Source organism: Pomacea canaliculata, linkage group LG4 (assembly GCF_003073045.1).
Source record: "Pomacea canaliculata isolate SZHN2017 linkage group LG4, ASM307304v1, whole genome shotgun sequence".
Taxonomy (NCBI): domain Eukaryota; kingdom Metazoa; phylum Mollusca; class Gastropoda; order Architaenioglossa; family Ampullariidae; genus Pomacea; species Pomacea canaliculata.
The window spans coordinates 6582168-6601758 of record NC_037593.1 but is presented as its reverse complement, the minus strand read 5'-3'; the positions used below and the strand labels follow the sequence as shown (position 1 = coordinate 6601758).

Below are 19591 nucleotides of genomic sequence, written 5' to 3'. Positions count from 1 at the left end.
ACAATATTGGACATATTCCACGCACATATGCGCAGGATGAGGTCATAGGTCAGAGGTGGGATACCAGCCAGATGCCAAACTTTTTATTGGTGAAGAGAGGTGTGGGAACATGTGTTGTCACATTGTTTTTCCTTCTGTTATCCTAACTTTTTCCCCCATCTGCGTTTTTCGCAATTGTTTCCCCTCCTATGTTTTTCCAATTATGTTTTTCTCCGTGTTTTTACAATAGTGTTGTTTTCTCTCCATGTTTACACAACTGAGTTTCCCTGTATGCTTTCATGGAAAGTTTGGTTGCCTGTGTGTTGCAGCAGTCGACACCTTCGCCAGTTCCGTCGCCGCGGTCTCTGGCGTTGCTGTCTGCTGGGGAGGACGACAGGACGTCGACAGACGAGCAGACGACCAACGGTCCACTGGAGCCGCCTCGCAGCATCTCCCGCGATCGCCTGAGTGACGTGAGTGGTCACGTGAGCTGGCACTGACTCCAGTCCTGTGCTTATTGATTGTGTCTCGCGCTCTCTGTTGATTGTCCTGCTCTGCTGAGTTGTGTTGTGCTCTGTTGATTGTCTGCCTCTGTTTGGATTGATTGTCATCGTTTGTTTGGATTGATTGTCATCGTCTGTCGATTGTCTGGCGCTGCCTGTGAGATGTCTTGCTTCGTTAACTGTTGATAACGCTTTCTTCGTCTGTGTGTTGGTGGTCATGATCTGTCGGTTGTTTTTCTCTTAGATTGTTATGTTTTGTGGATTGTCAAGTTTTGTTGATGCCTTGTCACGATTGTCTTGCTGTCTGATGATGGTCTTTGCTGATTGTAACGCACTTCCTGTTGATTATCAAATGCTCTCCGTTGATTACCGACCTCTGTCTTCTGATTGTCCAGTCTCTGTCTTCTGATTGTCCAACTTCTGTCCTCTGATTGTCCAGCCCTGTTGATTGTCTGGTTCTCTCCGCCAGTTGGCTAACGAGGTCTGTTGTCTCAGTCTCTCGGAGGGACAAGAAAACAGCAGCGGTACTGCGCATGTCATGGAGGGGTAGCTCGCCCGGCGTCATTTCTTCCCGTCCTTACCATCACCGCAGTTATTGGCTGCTGGCACTGCCACCTGTTACTCGCCCAATTTCCCCACAACCTTTTTTTTCAGTCACAAAGCTGTACTTTCAGGCCAACCTTCGGGACAAGTGACAGTGATTTCCAAGTCTTCATTCTCCCTCACAGAGTTTATTTTGCACTGGGCTGCCCGTTGGCAATGTCACATTCTCTCTCTCTGCGTTCAGTAGGAGGCATCTATGGAGGATGTACTCAGTGTTTGCTGTTAGGCTGCAGACTGGATGGTGAACGTGTGGTCATTCAGTCGGTGCTGACCGTTCGTAGGTCCACTACCTGTTAGCCATCGTTGAAGAAAATGATAGGTCTTCACTTATGGGAGTGGTTGGGGCTGTATTTCAATCTTCCCAAGGGTCTTTTTCTCATGGAAGCCGTTATTTATGTCCTCTCTCTCGTACTTTGAGATTCCACAGCAGGCTGGTATTTATTGCAGGACTAGGCACTGTTTTCTGTCTCTTGAAACTAAGCCTTGGTGTAGCCTTATTTTAAACAAGCCAAAACAGTGGGTTCTCTTTAAAGACATCTCGGTGTTGGACCTTCCACCCCACAGTTGTCTGCCTCAGTTTGAGCAAAGGAAAGGCGAGTGAGAAAAAGGAGAAGCAAGAGGTGGGATGAAGAGAAAGAAAAACAAGAGGGAAAAACAGTGTTCAAATGCCTTTATTGTCTCTGTTGCCGCGTGTTTGTCAATCAAGCTGTCTGGATTGTCAGCATGCTCACAAGCACCGCAAGGTGCGCATGGAATGCTGGGAACCTTTGCTTTCCTCCCAACGGCCGTGATTTCCAGCGCGTTCCTCTGTAATAACGCCTTGGCCGCCGGACAAGAGCTGACCACTCTTCTGACAACTGCGTGCATGTGTGTGTATGTGTGTGTCTGTGTGAGAGAGAGAGAACAAACAGGTCGAGCTGTGTTTCAAATTTTCTTGAGGCCAATTTTTTACCCTCACGACTGGCAATGTTCAGTAATGTCACGAGACCTGCTTTTTTTTCTCTCTTTTAACAAAATTGTGCTTAACAAAGCGGCTTCTGTAAAGGGTCTACGTTGGGAAGAGTTTTCTTTTTTGAAAAAAAAATGAATAAGTTTGTTCTTCGCTCACACTCTATAACCCTCCCGCTCCTCCAGCTCACCTTGCAAGGGGGAGCACCTTCACTTTTTTCACCAGTCCTCGTTTCCTCACAAAGCGTTGAGAGATTGATATGAAACGTTTCTCTTTCTTCTCCTCTTCTACCTCCACCTTCCCCCTAGCAGACCTCCCCACACAACTCGCTTCTCCAGATGCTGATGAGATTTGCAGCTACCTCGGCGATAACAAATGAGCCCCTGCCCTTGCCCACTTGAGCGTATTTACGGATTAAAAGGTTGACAGCTTTGATAGACGCGTTAAAGAGAAGCCTGCAATCGAGACTTTCTCCCCCATCACAGCCGCCCAGCCAGCCGCCCAGCCAGCCGCGCCATTGGGTCGAGGGTTGCAGGGCCAGCGGTGGGAGGAGATTTAAGAAAATGAAAAGGGAAGGACGGACGGTGTGCGAGCAAGGTCAGGAGCAATGGTAGGGACCGGAGCCAGACTGTGTAAGTAGTGGTTCAGTCGCTAGGGGACTCCGGAAATAGAGCTGAAATAGGTACCAGTGTCTCCCAGGCACCTCTCAGACGACGGAACAGGCGGGTGAGTAGGGGGTGGGTGTAGCTTAACTGGCCAGAAGTGGCGGCTTGATTTCTGTTGTCAGCTGGTCAGCTTCTTAAACATACGTCTTCAGTGGGAAAGTGATCGAAACAGTTTTAGCACGGCTATCAAATATTGGTTGATCACGGTCTCAAGTAAACCTTTTTTAGAGGCGGGGGAGCAGGGAGAGGGATCACAGTGACATGATCGAAGAGACTTGATTTGTTTGTGAGTAGTTGACACTCGGCATGCTCCATAACACCACGAAATCGCGTTGTCAGATTTCAACGAATGGTCATAAAATGTCTGGAATAGTGCAACATCTGTTCATCTTTAGCACTGGTTTGATTTACAGGAAGAATGGGGGCCTTGGGGGGAGTACCTGCAGGGCTACATACAGACAGGCCGTCGGGACGTCACATCCGAACGCACGCCGCCATTGTGGGGAGCGGAGCAAGTGGCCAGCAACCTCCTCATCTCCTTTTTGGCCGGGGTCATGGGGGCAGTGTTAGCGGCCTTCTGCACGCGCGACCCGCCCTCCGCCGTCCATCGATCCTGACCTCCATGGCCGGCCCGCTGCCGCCCGGAAGCAGCAAACAAGTTTCTCCTCCTCACCCTTCCCCCTTTAAAGCTGGGAGGTTTTTTTTGGGGGGAGGGTGTGTTGTCAGGGTTTAAGAGGACAGGACAAATGGGGTCGATATCCTAAATCTTACCCCACTCTCACCTCCTCCATACCCAATAAGCACAGTGGGCACCACGATCACGATTAGTTACTAGTAACACAGTGGGCTTTGTAGGCGAGTTTCCGGTGGAAACATCCCACATCCCCTCCGTTCTCATTGTCTCTGTTTTCATCGGGGACAAGAAGGGGAAGCTAAAGACCCAAATTTTCTTTCGCTCTTGTCAAACATTGTTTGGCTAGAAATATGGTCCAGAATGCTCGAGATTCCTGTTTTGTTGTTTTTGTTTTGTTTTTTTTACGTTAGTGGTAAAGTGAGAGCCCAAGATAGAACTTATATGGGTTTTTGCAAAGATCGTTGAGTCCTGAACGACCACCACGCTCTCAGTTCCCGTTACCAAACCGCATCAGAGGTGGTGAAAACAAGGGAGCACTCTACAACCCCGATTTTCAAACTTTTCTAGACGAATACCACTTTCGAAAATTCGAATTGATTACCACCTCCCAGCCCTACCCCCCTACGAATATACTAATCTAAGACTTAGTCATGGTGTTCGTGTGCCACCCGTCACACCTTCCGCGTACCATGAAAACCGGGGCCCTAGGTCCCTCCAATCCTCCAGTTTGCTGTTAGCTTCAAGATATCCTTGTACGATTGCGGGGGTGGGTTCGGAGAAATGCGAGCTGCTTCTGAGCTCAAGTGGGCGTTTCCGTAGATTAGAATTTCAAAGATATGAAGTGTTCGTGAAGTGGCGAGATTCACGCGCTGGAATAGTGTGACCTAGCCCTCCTGACCGAGAAGTGCAGGCGAGAGTTTTGTAACCTAGCCTCCTTGGTTTAGGAAGCGCACGTCCGCGACAGTTTACAAAGTCCTCGCCAAGCTGATACGAGACTAACACCGACTATATTACAGTGTGTCAAAAAATGTCGCAAAGACCAGACGGTCAAAGCTTGCAACGAAACTTTTATCCAAGTTCAACCAAAAAGTTTTTTTTTCAGCGTGCGGCGAGAGGAAAGAAATGGTTGAGGTGTCTGCCTTTCCGCCGAGGTTTTCTTTTCCCCGCATGCTGGCTGTATACATCTTCGTGTTTGGGAGGATGAGAAGACGTGGGCTTAGTACAAGCCCCTCCTCCCCATCCCCCAGTGATTTGCAAGAATGAGGGGCAACTGGCACAAACATCACCACACGGGGAGACAAGACGAACTGCTGGCAGAATGAAACGTCGGGATTAACCCTCTTGTCCTCTCAAGCATTGGAGCTGTGGCTGTCGACCACGCGTGTTTCTGTAGTCTGGTTGCCATGGGCAAGAGAGAGGAGGGTTGGGGTGGAGGATGCAGTCCTGAGTTAGGGGTGAGAGCTGAAAGACATTGATCGTGAGAGGCGTAAAAAGCCGATGAACAGTGAAACCTCTCACCAACTGACCGACCATCCACCCACCCATTGCCTTAGTTACATTAGTTTCTCTTTCTCTTCTCACCCTTTAATCCTGATCATCCACAGGTCCTCTAGGGGCTTGATGGGGTGGTGTTGTGCATGAGTGAACTTACCTAAGATTGGAGACAACTTCTGTGTACTTTACTCTCGCTCAGTATCTGACAGACCTCGCTTTCCCTCTATAGCTCGAGCTGTGAGTAGTACGCAGGACCCCGACCCCGGAAGTCTGCTCTTGTTTCTTTTTACACGATCCCGCAAGGCTTGGGGTCCATAGTAAATCTTGCGGACACACATGAAATATATCGTAAAACTTTGCATCGTGGAAGTGGTCTGCTTTTTCAGAGGTTGGATAGGTACGGGTGAGTCCATGGTTGGTGATACCAAACCACTCCAGGACAGGCTCGAAAGCGTTTAGTCAACTACAGCGCCACCTTTAACCTACCCACATTAACTCTTCTTTCATTCCTGCCTTTTCATAAAGAACGACTTGGAGGTCACGGGTATCTTGACTCGCTATCAAAGCTTGCTCTCGTGGAAAGAATCGGGGGCCTTCATACTTGATGTGAGCTCAACAACACGTGACACAGTTGACGAGACCATAAAACGTGCCCTCTCTCTCCTCTCCCCTACCGGGGCTGTCGGTTTTGCCGATTTGACGGCGAAGGATCTCACCCTGCACCAATACCCTCGCAGGAACACGGGCATTCTTGTTTTGTCCTTGTTTATTCACTCACCCCATCTCCCTCCTCCTCACTCCCAGAAATTCTTTAAGCAATGGTGTCTTCAGCAACCCCTCAACACCCCTCTGGTTCACAGAAAGTCATGAGAATTATTTTGTGTGAAATGAAATCTGAGATTTCTCCATCTTCTACATCGGGGTGTCCTTACTGGGGATCTCGGGGTGTGCTCGTTGTGACAGCGATTCCCAGAAACTGAGACGGTTAGGTCTGTTTGATTTTTTTCTTCTCAGCTTGTCATCAGCCAGGAATGCGGTAGGGCAGAGGGAGAACATTTACTTTCGGTGTCAACAGAACCTTACTGTCCCCCACCCCACCTCAATATATTCCACACTTTTATTTACCTCTGCCGACCTCCTTCACCCGCTTTTTGTGTGTAATTGGCGCAGTGTGTGTGTGGGTACGCACGCGCGCGCGTGCATCATGTAATCTTTCTAAAAAAAACTGATAACATTAAAGTGTTTCTTGGCGTTGAGCTATGCCAGTGTTTGGCAATGTGCTTGACATGTGTGGAGACATTTGCTGAAAGGCGCACGAGCATCGTGTGTGGAGGTGTAGAGGCTGGCGGAGTAATACGGCGTGACTGTGAGGGCGCCTGTGTCAACGCATGCAAACACACGACAACACGGTGCTCAACAACACCACTACTTTGTCCATCACTTTAACCATGGTCTCCGACATTTCCCACACGTGTGGTGACCTGGGTAGTTAAGGGGGTAGCTGTCGACTGGTACTCTTTTCATACCTGAAGTTTCAGGTCTTCACAGTTTTACAGAACACGCCATACACTTAATATTGTGACCGTGCATTTATTCTAAAGTATTTATGAAATACATATATCCGTAAGTTCATGAGTATGTTAAAGAGCATTTTAGCTTAGTTTAATCTAGACAGGTAATTTAAATCGGCCTTTATTTCTGTTTCCAGGCCAGCACGCATTCAAGCTCTGGACAAGGATATGTTGTAAGTACTTGAACTTTTCTTTTACCATATGGTTTGGTTTTTCCCCCCAGAATTATGTCACTTGTCTGTCACATTTGCTAAAATCAACCATGTACACGTGTTTATCGTAATGAAAGTCGGATAGTTAATACATGCACTTCGAGAAAATAATACGAAACATTTGGTTCCAAGCAACAGAACAAGGGAACTAAGAACGTAGAACCCTCTACCCACACTAGAAACCCTTAAAACTCATCAAATAAAAGTACAAGAGAGTCGCCAAATGTTGGTAAAATAGGAAACAATAATAACTGAGTGTCGATGGGTTGAACGCTCCAGACAAGTGCTAATCGTTGGCTGTCTCAGACTGTTTGGCAAGGCGCATGGCCGAGTGATGCTGTAGGCGGCGTAACTCTGCTCTCAACTCACCACGAGTTGTCTTGTCGGCTGGGTGCATGGGCCCACAGCATCCTGCAAGATGGCGAGCGGGCTGAGCGGGGGGTAGTTTACCTTGGCTCGTAGCGAGAGGTGGCGGGTGGTTTGCATAGCATCCTGACGGGATGAGACTAACCCCGAGACGAAGAGTTGCATGTGGGGTAGCTAGCCCGGATCTCGTGCTTTAGATGATTGAGACACGGGGAGGTGGAGTGGGGTATGGTGGAGGTTGGGTAGTGGAGTGCTTCAACCGATGAATGACTAGATTTTGTAATAATTAAAAAATAGGGGGAATTAGGTCTTTCTTTCATCCTTCACATATCCAGCCTTAAGAAAGCGGAAGGAAGTGCACCTATTGATCTTGTTTGTCACGTTCAGATAACAGAACCACGCATCTCTCCCTCCTGTTACAGATTTTTGTCTGTGTTTTTATGTCGGAATCGAGATCCCAGCATTAGGACGAGCTGTAAAAAGATAGAACTGTGCTTTGTTTTGTGTTTTACTCGTTACCTCTCGCTTTCCACCTGGTGACCCGTAGTAGATAAGTTGTGTTTTGGGTAATTCTTGTCATTCACTTTTATGTACCCTTCCTACTCCCGCACCTGTATCAGCTCCCACTCCCACTCTGTTGACATCTCCACATGTGCTCGGCTACATGGCCTTTCACTGGACGTTGGACTGCGCGGTACTCAACCGCACCCCACCCGGGGTACTCACTGCGGGACACACTCCTCACAAGGGAGACTGTAAGCAAAGAAGAAACAATCTTTTAAATACTAAACAATGGAGGGTCTGACATAGATGGGGGAAGGTTATTCGGACCACGGGGGTCTAACAAGCTCTGGCTTGCGTCCCTTGGCGGTGCACGGATTCCAAGATCAGGCTGACTACCACTCACTGCTCTACACCCGGGTGCTGCTCTCGCTTCCCCTCCCCCTTACTTTTTTTCTTTTTTCGTTTTGTTGCCTGGTAAGAGATTCCATTTCATTTACAGAAGGTGAATAAAAAGTGCAACTGTCATGCACTTTGCGGCCTGAAAGCAGAGAGGATACTTTTCAACATGCGCTTTCATCTCGTAGATTTGAGCACAAGCTACTTTATGAAAGGACGGCTGCAAACTTTTCACCCGGCACCTATTTTTAGCAGCTTTTTGAAACAGATAAGGCTTTTCATGGTGGATCCGTGGAAGTTAAATGCACTCGTTGAATTACAGAGAGAAAGAGGGGTGGGAAAGGAGTATGTTCCACAGAACACATGTGCCTTAAGTTTTTTGTTAAGCCGTTAAAAACGACAAGAATCCGTGACATGTCACACATCATTCACACTAATGCAAAGAATGTAAGAGTTCTTTGTCCCACTATATTTTTGTCCAATCGGTCTCTCTCTCTTTCTTTGTTTTCATTGGACTGTGTGCATTTAAAAAGTGAATAATTATGAAAAAGAAGGAAGCCTATCAGCCTGTGTTCTAAGAGCAAGAGTGTCTTGGTGATCTCTGAATTAGGATCGGAATAATTCATCCTTCTTTTTGCTTTGCTTCTGCTGCCCACTAAATTATTACTTCATTACATATACGGTTATTTCCTGAGTTAAAATAAATGAAACCAATTAATCCGCTCCACACCACAAAAATATATAAAAATCAATGAACATGGGTGTTTATGCAGAATTAAAGTAATTTTCTAACAAATAACAATGATAAATAATATGCTATACTTCAATAACCTATTAAATGAAAACTTATGACCCAGGCTTTCTTATTGGCCTCCACTTTACCGTTAGTTGCTTCTTGTGAACCTTACACCTCTTGAAAACTCGGGGATTGCCTGAGTGGTAGACAAGCAAAGCTTGATGTTGTAATCTCCACTTGGCACACACCAAGAGGGTGTCTATCCTTCATGGCTTGAGGCCAGGCACAGATTTCTCCTCTGCCGTGATGTAGGTTCTCAGACTTGTCTCATCACAATTAAAAACTTGCTGGGCAATGAACCCCTCACTAGTAATGAGTTCTTGAAACTCGGGCACACATTTCTCAGCAGCAGTTCTATCAGAGTTCGTAGAGATTGAATATCAAGATATGAATGAGTATATATATATATACTGAATATCTCAGTACCCATTAGAGGGGGAAAGAACAAAGAATCTTGAACAGTTTATCGTCGAATGACAAACTTTCTAAAAAGTTTAATTTACACTTTTTGTCTACACGTATCAACAGCATGAAAATGATTGGCTTGATGCTTTCTCCAACCTGTGACTGAGCCCCAGCTCTCTGTCTCACCCACCCTCAGCTCACCTACCAGTTGCTTAGCAGAAGTGAGTACCTGATTAGTTCAGGGAGGTAACAGCGGCGGAAGGAGAAGGGTAGCCTCCTCTTGACATGCCGTGCCTTAGATACGGCGAGCCACTTATTACATTGGTTGCTCTTATGGCGAGTAGGCTGTGGGGTTCTTTATCTTCGCCATTTTTATCGTGTAATGAACTGAGATCGGTCGTTTGAAAAATGTGCTCTCAGATTTGCCTTCACACCCTACACCCCACAATCCTGCTACAACCATTGATCGCCGTTGGCTGAGGACAAACAAGAGAAAGGACAGCGCACTTGTCATTTTTCTGTGTGAACTGAAATAAGAACAGGCGTGGGAATCAATAGTCATGAAATACAGCATCCACTGGCAACAGGACAGACATCACCCCACACATCACCCCACAGCCCTACCCCACAGATAAAACGATTTATATGGCTTGCTGTTAATGTGATACAAGTTGACCGAGAAGGTGTTAGAAATGACCGTTACCGCAATCAGTGGCACTGTGACGTCAGACGACATATAACCCCAGGGTCACTAAGGTCACTTCGCTGGCGATCTCCGCTCATGTAAAACTGGTTTCCGTTCTGATACTGTGGGGGTAGGGGTGGATGAACATTCTAGGCGAGCCTCCCTCCTCACTCACGTGCTCACACGCATGACTAGGCCGCGTTCATACCGGTCGCCCCGCATCAGGCGCTGTGTTCATATCAGTGTGATGATGCGGCCAGCACGCCTTGCATACACAACAGGAGGGCGAGCTACACGTGGATGGAGGGCTGGGGTGAAGGGAGGAGAGATTGTTCCCTCCCGTTCTTTTCTGTCCACTTCTCTCCCTTTTCTCTCGCGCGTGTCCGGCATCACTCGGGACTGAGGAGGATTTGGAGGAGGGCGAATAAACTAATGATACTCAGGCAGAGTGTAGACAAGACTTCGTCTTCCCCAACCCTTCTCCTCCCCAACCCTCCTTGTTGCTGATAAGTGCGAACACTCCTCACCACACACGCCGGAAGCTGTCGACTATATCGTCTGTGCACTCGCCGAGCATCAATGTCCAGAGGATGACGAGGTGGGGGGAGGAAGGTAGGAGGGATAATCTGGCGCGCAGCATGCACCGAGGCTGCTGAGACTGCCAGTGAATGCACCTGCCGCATCAGACGGAGAGAAGAGGTGTGGGGATGGAGGAGGCACCCCGAGCTTGTGGAGAGAATCCTCGACTCCACGACAGTTCCGTACGACAGTAACGTAAAATAAAAAGTGACCACCCTCCTTGTCACGTGATTAACAGTCGAAAAAGTTTGGGTAAGAGCACGTCGATTCCGCGCGTGCTTTGGTGCATGTGGAAACCTTCAGAAAATAAGGATTCCTGACAAAGTCGACAGACACTGAACAAAAAAGTTTGCCCCTGAGTGACCCCCACTTGTACTAAAGCCAGCTCATAATAATATTATTATTTGTTCATACGACGCAGGATGAACAGGAAATGTGAGCTGCAGCGGCAAACGAATAGCTCAGTTACTGAAAGTTTTAAAAAACGGACTAAAAGATCAGATTAAAGACCATTTCCGCCTGTAAAATATCTACATTATGGCTTACATCGCTTGTAACACTGTTAGACTATGGAGTGTTGGGGTCACGTGTTGCTACACCACGAAGTTCTATGTCAGGTGTGTGTGAGAGGACAGTTTATATGGCTTTAAGGTAATCCTGGCACTGCTTGTAATATCTTTAATACATTAAGTGTATAAGAAATATTAGGCATAGTGTTTTTGTTTTCTTCTAGGTATAAATGTCAGATTTTTTTCATGTTCCTGTTTTTGGCACAGTCGTCAGTTCGACCATTTAATCGATTTGATCACGACACTTCGTCAACTCGTCCACAACCAAAAGTTGTACTACTGACATCAATCGTTTCGACCACGAGTAAAGAAGTTACTATTTATTGTACTGACACATTCGTGGCCTCGTTTTTTTTTTTTTAATTCTAATGCATTAAAAATGTGTGAAGATGTTAGAATATGTAGAAAACACTTATTAACTTGGATCCAGGATCCACTTTTTTTTCACCTCTCTCTCACACACACATAGCACGTGCATCAACCAAAGAACAAAAGAGTACAAATTCACTTTTGTAGGTGGGCAGATTATTGCATAGATGATTTAGTCGAATAGAGTATATACAAGTGGTTGACACGACTTAGGGCTGTGGTCGAATTGGCGAATGGTCGAATCTCGCAAAACACAGAAGATGGGAGAGAGTGCATCGAAGGATGGTGGTAAAAATTGTATCCTCACAGACACCGGACCAAACTTTCAGCCTGTCTGTCCATTTATCTCCCTTGCACCCCTCAGGTTGTCTGCCCCGTCCCTCCGGTTGTCTGCCCCATCTGTCAGTGCTAGGTCTTTAACTGCCTGTACAAACGGTTACGTGGTTGCAGTGTGTGTGTCGTGGCGAGCGTGAACAAGCGACTTATTTTCTAGGTTGGGTGAGAAGAGTAGCGTGCCCATCATTGCCTCCCCTGGCCGCCCGCTAGAGGTGTGAAGTGCAAATACGAACACAATAGCCGCGCCATGGTGTAGCGCCCGTCCTCCAGCCTTCCCTCCCCTCGTGGTGCCAGCACCCAGTCCGATCAATATCCTCCCCTTGCTCCCGGGGTCAAGCCTTCCCATCAGGCTCGGCAGTGTTTACCATGTTTCATTAATATTCATGAGCTTTGTCTGCTTTCTGTTGCAGTGTGACATAGAAAGCGGGGATGAGAAGGTAAGTGCAGCCAGTTTTTTTTTCTCTTTTTTTTCTTCCCTCTTCTCGTGTCTCAGGCTTATCCTAGTAGACGTCGTTGTCGTCTTTGTCTGACCGGCTGGTGGTGGTGGTGTGTGATGGTGGTGGTGGTTGGGGGAAGTGGGTTCGCGAGTGTCGACGACGGAGGAGAGAAGAAGCGTGCTGTACCTCGTCGGAAGTTGGGGGTTTGATTGATGGATCAATGGAACACTCCAGTTGATAGCGGTTTGGGGCCTGCACAGCATTGGGTAGCGAGGGACAGGGCAGGGCTGGCTGTGTGTGGGAGACAGTTTAAAGGGAGCGAGAAATCAGGGTGTAGACTGGTGGTGGTGAGGGCATGGCTGTAGCTTGACTGTGTGAGACCTTTATTTTCTTAACCTCCATGAACTTTAGTGAGTTATTATTGGTGTGGTGTTTGTTAACCTGTATGGTGTGGTGTGTGAAGAACACCTGAGAGAGAGGTTACCTTCATCTTATTATTATTATCTGTGATAACATTCAGCGAAACTATGTTCACCTCTACCTCACCAGAGAGTGTGCGGAATGTGTTTAAAGAAACTTAACTGGACACCTGCAGTCGAACTTTTTTTTGGCAAGTTTTTGCGTGTGACGGTTTACCTGAAACTTTGCTAAGTCATCTGCTTCACACTGCATGCTGGGCTCAGAAAGTCCCTTTAAGGAAACCCTCAGCATCAACCTTGCTTCCCTTCAACTGAAGAAGTTTGCTCGGTGCATGATGGGAGGTTGCGTCGGGTCAATCGTCGGCGGAATCCGCGGGAGCTACTTTTGGCTTCAGATTGCTCTCCCTCCCCCGTTAATCTCAGTTTGTGTGGGGTCGACCGAGGGCGTGGGGCGGACCGAGGGTCTTGTCACGTATCGATCCGACATGTACGTAGGACGTTGTCACCAGAGGGCGCCCACTCTCTTGGCTTGCGCATGCGCAGAGTTGACACAGCCTGACAGGAAGCAAGGGAATGAGAGTGATTGGGATACGAATGGTAGTGAAAGGAGTTTTTCTTTTAAAAAAAAAACCCGCAGTGTACGTGAGGCAGAGGACGTGGTAGGGATCTGAAGATAACGGATACAGCTGAGCTGCCATATTGGTACTCGTAGGGCGATACAAATTTGGAATGCCCCGCCACTTTATTCGTTGTTTTTCACATTTTTCGTATAAGTGTCAGTGTTCGTTTTTGTTTCGGTGGACTGTTGTAGTTCTTTGATTTCAAAACCGAAGAGTTTGGGCGCACTCCATGTTCCCCTCTGGATTGTTTGACACCACGACTGGTAAGACGGTTGCTTGGAGGCTGTGCCACAGCACGCGCATCATTTTTCTAGTCGTTTATATATATACACACACGATTAGGTTTATAGAATGTTTATGAATGTGTTTTGGGTTCTTACTGGAACAGGATGTCGCTTCTTGTATTTTAGTTTTGCGGGCGGTGAAACATCTTGCAAAGGCAGACAAGAGCCTAGTGCTTAGCGTGTACCCTAATGGTGGAGCATAAACCCTCCTCCCCTGCATACTTTATAGAAAACATCGGCGGCCTGGGAGAGAAGGAGTGGAGCCAGGATGGTTGAATAGAGGGAGAGGGAGGGATGGGAAAGTGTGAACATATGGCTGAGATAGGATAAACAGTCGTCGTCTTGTATGTTTGGAGAGAAGTGTTACAACGACGACAGTGTTACACGGGCCCGCATGTGTGGCCCATTCCAGGAGAGTGACAAAGGTTGGAACTGTGAGTAATGTAGATGTGAAATGCTGTTCTCAGTTAAGGACCGTGGTAGTTGAGGGAGGGGGAGGGCAGTGCTGCATTCCTCTGATCCGACTCTTTCACACACACACAGTGTCTGATTTTATTCCAGAGTTTTCATTTCCTGGACGGCTGGTTGACTTGTCTGTAGCATTGCAAGCTTGTCCGGCTTTGTCACATATTTCGTAACCAGGAGGAAATTAAACAAAATATAATAATTAAATAAGGAAGTTCGGGGATATCCTGCCTTGGTGGTAAGTGCTTCACCGCGGCGTCCTGTGCACCATTTTCGACCCTTAGTGGTTGGTGTTTGGTTCAGTACCTTGATCTGTTCACATGTCAGCCCGCAGAAGTTCCCTATCCAGAAGAATTTCCTTCTCTGGCAGAACATTGTCACGAAAGAATTTATCTACTGTGCAGCCAAACATCCAGTCTAAATAAACCATTCCTCTTCATAGAACAGCTTTCTTCGTCGCATCCAGCAGCTCTTTTCTGACATCCAGGAGCTATCCCTCCCCCAGTAGACCCTCCCCCCGTGCAGCAGCATTATGTAGCATTGTCCAGTACGCTCAACATGCCATGCCGAGGGCTGAGAGCTGTGCCAGACCCGGGAGGGCCCTGGATTTATGGCAAGCCAAGCTGTCCTCGCGAGTATTTGCCAGCGCCGAGCGTAGATAATCTCTCATCGGGGACGGCGGCCTTAGAGACCCATTATGGGGTCTAGGGTCTCGCCACACGGCCCTGTGTGCCAGCTGCAGGGCCCGCATCCCTGTGCTGGGATTTAGGACAAGCAGCAGGCTTCATGGACGGCCCTCTACACCGAGGGTAGCTTGGGCTGGTAGTGTGTGAAATATGGCCGGACCCTGTTGCTTGCCTTCTGACTCCTCCCTGGTGTCACTGCTACCTGTCATCGGTTACCTCCCAGGATACTTCTGCTTGAGTCTTCAGGGGAGACAAGGACCACTAGAGTCCATGCAGTTGTGTGGTTTTTGTTTTTGTTTTTTAATCTTGAGTGTATTTAATATAATGTTCATAGTTCATTGGTTAATGATGATTACAACGAGGCTATTTTCTTGAACGATATCAACCGTTTTATCGTTATCGTTCGTTGATGATAACATGCTGGTGAGAGTAGAGATTATTAGTTCTCCATTATTATTGAAGATGATATCCACAATGCTAAGTATCTCGGGACCGCTCGACCTGCTGTACCGACAGGCGCGCCTCCACTACAAGTAGAGAAAGAAAGAAAGAAAAAGAGAATAAGAAGAGAGTGTAGCTAGGCACCTCCCTACTCGCCATGCACACCTGCCCTTCTCCCCTTTCCGATACACCGGGAGCCACGTGCATTTGTTGCAGAAGACAAGAGAGCGGATAGGTAACACCAGGCAATAATTCACAAGCCGCAAACTGTTCTTCTTACATCACTATTAATGTTGCTAACCGTAACCTACACGTGCATCTACAGTCTATAAATATCTTACTTTAAGATGCTGGCATCCTCCCTACAGCTCGCTTCTCAGCCTCCCTCCACGTGTTACTACATCTCTCTCCCTAAAGTGAAAGGGTATAAAGAGAGAAGAAGCCACGTGTTCCCTATTTTTATATTCATGTTCAGATGTTGCATTTGGCATGGGTGCCAGTGATTTCTCTTTCCGCAGAATACTTGGTCATGTGGTCAGCTCTGTGTGGGTAAACCCCACTACCCGCAAACCACCCTTATGACACAGACAGTTGCTGTGACAGACCCACAGGTGAGGGGCCAGCAACATGCAGACTGTCAACCCCAGGTCTTGTTGACATTTGAATACATTGTCCCTTGTGATGACAAGGCTAAAGGGGTGGATTGATACCTGCACAGCATGTGTTGCTCCCCATCCCCAAAGACATTACAAAGTGACTACGCGCACCCGAGAGACAACATACCTAGTGTGTATATTGTTTATATCTAATATAACAATATAACCGATAGTCATCGCTGTCCTATCTTTATTCACGATCATGACAGGTTCTCGCGCACTCTTGTTTTTACCCCAGTCTACCCTCCCACACACATACACAACACTTCTGCTCGGTTTGTTTAGATGTAGTCGACAGGCCAGGCCGTTAAGGGTGATTTCTGAAGCAGTTGTTGATGTCGGTGGGGGGTGGGACGCTACCCGGCCTGCAGTCGTAGCAGCATTGTTCAAACCCCAGCAAAAGCTCGGCTGGCAAAGAAGCCATTTCTCAGGCCCTTAGACGTACATCAATTCGCCCTCTTCTTTTTTTATACAGTTTTTCTTCCTCCCTGGCCTTTTTTTGCCACCTCTTCAATCTGGCCGGTGCTCCCCTGCAGCTGCACTGTGCCAACAAGTGAGGAGATTGCCCGCAACCTTTAGACACGACGGAGACGGCAGGTTACCGCGCCTTGTAGATAGCTTTCGGATTGCATGTCGTCTCCTCAAGCCGCCTTTTGTAGCCAGGGCTTAAGCGGGGCAACTCGATACCCTGCTATCTCTTCAGTGCCTTTCCACCTTCCTTTCTCCTCTCTCTCCTTTTTTTTTTTCCTGTGCTTTTCTTGCCTTTAACTCTGGTGTTTGCCACGCGTCATCCTGCCAGCCCAGCTTTACAAGTCGTTATTGACTTGGGCTTCCGAGCTTCCTCGCTGTTTTGTTTATGGGGACTGGGTTTGTTTGGTTTACATATTTTTTTGGAACAGGCATGCTGGAGATTTGTTGCTTTTTGCGTGTCGAGTTAGGATGAGGTTTTTTTTTTTTTTAATTTGTTAGGGGGAAGGAGGGTTAAAATGATGGCGAAGGTGTTTTATTGCATGAAAAGAAATGAAAGTGTTTTGGGATTTAACATGTGCTCATAGATGTGTCTTCCTTGTCTGGAGAAAGCAGCAAGGAGAGGGGAAGGGAACGGGTGAAGGGGAAAAAAAAAAAGACAGCCAAGGAGTTTTATTATTTGAGCTTATGGCGTACCTAGGATTCGACTTTTGAAGCATTCAGACACCAGGGTGGTGAGCAAGTGAAACATTGAGGGTAACCAGTCTAAGCCCTGAGATACGGGTCCTCCAACACACACACACCATCCCTTATACACGCACACACGCATGCACACACTCTGGTGTAAAGCCAGGCTGGAGTGAGAGAGAGGTGGAGGAGATGGAGGTGTAGAGAACTCAGCTTGAGTGGCTGTGGAGCAGGCAGCACAGGGGGGACTTGCCCTTTACACTGGAGGACACCCAAATCCTGGCGCATAAAGGAGAGAGAGGCTGGAACATTTAGCAGACGGGCCGCGCCCTATGCGCAGTCCCTCGGGTGGACAAAGTTATTGCCGACCGCACTGCGTGTAATCGATGATACTGGTGGTGGTGTGGTGGTAGTGGTGGTGTGGCGGCAGCCCTGCGCGTGTCGGACACTGCGGAGAAAACCGCATTCATTAGCAGAGATATCTTTTCTATCTCCACGCTTTCTATTCCCCCCTCCCGTCTTTCTCTCCCTCCCTGTCTGCGCGCGTCCCATGGGTCTTCTCCCCCTGACTCGTCAGTGCGCCCTCTTTCTACACATCCTCACCAGGACTTTTTTTTCTTTGCCCTTTTTACCCACCATTGCATGCCAGCCGCGTTGGATCAGATTTTTATACTCGTCTGCCACATCATGAATTTTGTGTGTGTTTGTTTTGTTTGTTTGGTTTTTTGTTGTTCTTGTTTCTTGTCGGTATTTCATTCTAAACACACACACACAATCTATACTTTTATTGTTTATCGTACTTTTTGAATTATTAATATAAATATGTCTGATATACATGTGGTCACATTCTTCTTCAGCTCTTCTTTTTCCCACCTCGAGAAGAAAAATAAAACATGAAATGTAACTGTATACATTACTCTCCCTTTTGCTTAAAAAGTTGTTGTGGATGACATTTCGTTTTCTTCACGGCATGCAATCTGTCCTCGACATCGACATGTCTCCACCTTTGCTCCCATCGCACAGTCTTCACGCTGCATGCCTCCCTTTTCTCCTCCTTCCCCTTCCTGACAACAACTGGATTTTTATTCAGCATTTGGCTGATGTCCTGTTGCTTGAGATCTTCATCTCCTCGTGTCTTCCTGACGCATGACTTCACTTTGTTTTGATTATCACTCGAATGTTTGTCAAAAGCCCATGAGCTCAGTTTCATGGACAAAGCTGTGTCTTGAAACCGCACTTTTATTTATTTATTACAATTTCAAAAGATGGAATAAAGATGCGCGTGTTTATGTGGTTACAACACTGTAACCCTTGAAGATCCGATAATTATGTACACACGCATGCGTTAGAATAAAAGGTTCATGTTATATATAAAGATGCTTCTGGACTCATGTATATTCATGCCGACTGTCAGCAAGAGAAGAAGAATCACAAAGTGGACACGAAGAAAGTCATGTCACGTGACCATCGTGCGACTGGAAGTAATGGCGGCGCTGCACTGTTGCTACAGATGTCCACCCGCCCCTCCATCTTCCCTCCGTAACGAGCAACAGTTGTCACACATTTTCTTCTTTTTTTGGCTCACAACGAGGACCATTAGCAGTGGCAGTATATTTTGTGCCATCCCGTGCGGAGGAGCCCTAACGGTAGCAATACATCTGCCTCCCCCCGCGTAACCTAAGAAACCAAAGTTTGGCCAAAAGCCTGGCAGCTACGGGATCAATACATATTTATTTCGCCGCACCGGAATGGGCAGAAACAAACACTTCAGTCACCTCGACCTCAAAAAGAGAGTGAGAAGGAGAAAAGAGAAGAAAAAGAAAAAAAAAAATTCCCTGCGATTCTGTTGCACAGCAAGCGATCTATTTTGCTTTCTTGGCGAGGGCTGTCAGAGCAACGCCGAAATGGCGCCGCCATCAATGACTCTCACAGAGAAAGTAGCAACGTTTAGAGGGGCTCTAGCCCTCCATAAATTGAGCTCATCGTCAGCGGGATCTCTAATGGGAAGAAGGGAGAGTCGTGGCGAGATGAGATGAGAAGAAGAGAGGGGGAGATGGAGGAGATGAGGGTGGTTCGGCGCTATAAAGTAGGATAGCCACAGATAGAAACATGATGAATATAGACAAGGCACTTCGTCGTCTCGGAAGGCGCTGAAGCCTCGGAGAAGATTTTCATGAAGGGAAGGGTGGTGAATGGTGCGGGAGGGGTAATTGTTGTCATGGCAACGACGGTCTTTTGCATGGTTTTATAATAAAGTGTCCGATTAGCCCAAACCCTTTTCCTTTTCTTGCACTTTTTCGATCTTTCGTGTCAGGCCGAGCATGAACGAGCGTCACGTGGCAGGCGGAACGCGCTTGTCACAGACAGATAAATCTCGCTCAAATCTTTCTGAGAATGCCATCAGGACGAGGGCGAAGGAAGCTGGTGGGGGCCACCCTGGGTATCAGCCTGGGAGATAAGTATGAGCTATTGCAGCGAAATCGTGTGACAGCATGACAGTAAGACACATTGCAGAGAGAAATATCACAGTAAGACTCAATTTTCGTTAGATACGTCACAGTAAAACGTTATATGTGAACGCATTTCATTAAGATTGGGTACATTGACACTCATTATGCTAAGATCCATCACATTTAGTGATACTGTTTCCAACAACAACAAAAAACAAAAAACCGACACACCACGGAGTCAGCTGTAAGACACCTCACTTTCCTAGAACATACTCCGGATTCGACCTCCAAGCCTCCAGATTATGAAAATATGCACGTTCTATGTGGTCTGGAAGTGCAAGGGAGAACAGTGCACTTCGGTTG

At 47.3% G+C, this 19591-nt stretch overlaps 1 protein-coding gene across 1 annotated transcript in view; it reads left to right on the top strand.

Moving 5' to 3' along the window:
* LOC112563347 (RNA-binding protein 25-like) overlaps positions 1-19591 on the top strand; it is a 171479-nt gene that overhangs the window by 95112 nt on the left and 56776 nt on the right. The window contains exons 3-5 of the transcript XR_003099012.1: positions 309-452; positions 6536-6571; positions 12026-12052. The gene's annotated coding sequence lies outside the window, so the exon portion shown is untranslated. The remainder of the gene's footprint in view (positions 1-308; positions 453-6535; positions 6572-12025; positions 12053-19591) is intronic.